Consider the following 2,500-nt stretch of genomic DNA (forward strand, 5'->3'; position numbering starts at 1 on the left):
ATGCTTGTAGGTGTGTGTGTGCATGCTTGTAGGTGTGTGTGTGCATGCCTGTAGGTATGTGTGTGTGCATGCCTGTAGGTATGTGCATGTGCATGCCTGTAGGTATGTGTGTGTGCATGCCTGTAGGTATGTGTGTGTGCATGCCTGTAGGTATGTGTGTGTGCATGCCTGTAGGTATGTGTGTGTGCATGCCTGTAGGTATGTGTGTGTGCATGCCTGTAGGTATGTGTGTGTGCATGCCTGTAGGTATGTGTGTGAGTGTGAGTGTGTGTGTGTGTGTGTGTGTGTGTGTGTGTGTGTGTGTGTGTGTGTGTGTGTGTGTGTGTGTGTGTGTGTGTGTGTGTGTGTGTGTGTGTGTGTGTGTGCTTCTAATTTAATATCCTGACATGCATGCCACACCTGCATCACTTGTAACTAAATGAAATATAAATATGAGAACCAGGAAACAATACAAAATTCTGCCCATCTTACAGCTTTTAACAGTTTTCCTAATATTTCCTTCTCCTCACCATTCCTTTATATACAAGACTAGGGTTTGTAAGTGTGTATCTTTTGATGACTTACGCCTGTTATTCTCATTCAGAAGCTTTTCATAAATACTACATTTCCAGAAGCAATTACTTTCACAAGCAAATGAAGTAATGAAGTCTAATTTTCTGCTTGAACTGCTTTTTGGGTAATTGTGTCATAATGATGACCTTTACCTATCGTGATATTATGCAACTCAATCCATTTTTATATTTACAGGGAGGAAGGAAAAACTGTGGGTTACTATGTACTCTATAAACAGTATTTTTATGCATCTCTTAAAATTACTGTTTGTACTATAGCAAAGTCATGTGCTTTGCTTTTAAAAATCCTATTCACCATTGCAATACACCTTTTCATGTCATCAAAAAGACATTCAATAATACTTATAATGAAAAAATACATAACAGCTAGGGGGGGAAAAAGCACATGAGAGCTTAGTTAGTTATTGGATGGTATCAAATGTCTCTAACCCAGGTGCAGTTTTTCTAACTATCCTTACTTCAGGGAGCTGTAACTCTGACCTTTATTCACATGACAAAAAATACTCCAACCCTTCTACAAGAGAGGAAAGACCAACAATCACTTGCAACTAATATCTGTCCTTAATGCTGTAACTTGATCTTGCAACAAATAAAATCAAAACCTACTTGCAAAACTAACTTCAAGGACATAAATATGACCTTACTCAAACCTATGGGAAAAACCCTAATAATACAATACTGCAAATCTAACTTTGGTAAATTCCCAAGCCATGACTAAGCCTTCCATTGTACTCCTTGTCTCAGTTTATTTCCTTTTTGCTCTGTATTTTCCTGTTTCCGAAATTATTTAAAACAGGTTGGATATGGCTTTTGAACTATTATAAAATGCATGTTGGATCTCCTTGAGTCTAGACCATACATTTTCATTACATCATGGTCATAATAATGTACAAAAGTTTTCTGGTTACCAAGAAAGATGGGATACAGAAGACCATAAAATAAAAATCTTACTATTGATACAATTACTAATATATGACGTCTATAAAAATGAAACGAAGCTAAAACAGTGACGGGAACAGTAAGCCACATTTTATCCCCTTTATCTGATGGTAAAACTCTTCATTTCTATTTTTCCACCTGATGATAAACATAGCCCAATACAAAATATTACTGTCCAGTATGTACTTTTAATGACATGGCAATGTTCCATTTCATCTGTGTACGCCTGTAACAATGACTGTATTTATGTGAAATCTATCAATCTAGCCAAGTTATTTTATCATTTATATTCTTACAATGATAAATGACAATGAAAAATATATTCTCTTGGGTAAATCTAAACTTCCAGAAGTGTAACATAGAGAAACTGCGATTGATTACAAATACACAAGCACACTCTGATGAAAAAAAAGGTGAATGAGTCATGCATGTAGTTTCTATGTGTAATTTCCTAGGCTACATGAGATGACATTTAATTTGAATGACATGACAGATGATTTTCTGAGAACCTAAGAAGCATATAATATCAACACCTAGGGAAAAAAGGTTACTCAGACAAATCTTGTACTGATGAGTAAACAATAAACAACTTCCCACATATATCTGCTTTGCAATTTCCAGTGATCATTGCACCCTGATCCCAGCCAAGAGCCTAGCCTGACACCCAGCCTCCTACAATCCCACAGGTAAGCCCTGTCAACCCATGAGTGCAGTGCCAGCCCCTTGCTCTGCCTCCCCAAAAAGGGACAACAAAGACAAAAGCTCATCCCAACCCACAACAAAACCGAGCAGTCAACATTGGAAGGGCGCTTGCCAAACCTATTTCCTAATTATAGTCCTGACAGACAGCCAAAGAGGAAGTGGACCCGAAGCTTTGTCACGTGCATAAAGCAGCGTAATCACGTATGGGGGAATAACCAAAAGCTGTTTTGAAAGGCTGGCAACTCCCGAAACAGCTGATCGCCGTCAATCAATGATACACACCCACA

At 38.0% G+C, this 2,500-nt stretch overlaps 1 protein-coding gene across 1 annotated transcript in view; it reads right to left on the reverse strand.

Annotated features, from left to right (window-relative positions):
* Cka (Connector of kinase to AP-1) overlaps positions 1-2,500 on the reverse strand; it is a 30,683-nt gene that overhangs the window by 27,773 nt on the left and 410 nt on the right. The gene's annotated exons all lie outside the window — the stretch shown is intronic.

This window comes from Penaeus japonicus, unplaced genomic scaffold (genome assembly GCF_977035675.1).
Source record: "Penaeus japonicus unplaced genomic scaffold, GWHDUDI00000001_assembly GWHDUDI00000021, whole genome shotgun sequence".
Classification (NCBI taxonomy): Eukaryota; Metazoa; Arthropoda; class Malacostraca; order Decapoda; family Penaeidae; genus Penaeus; species Penaeus japonicus.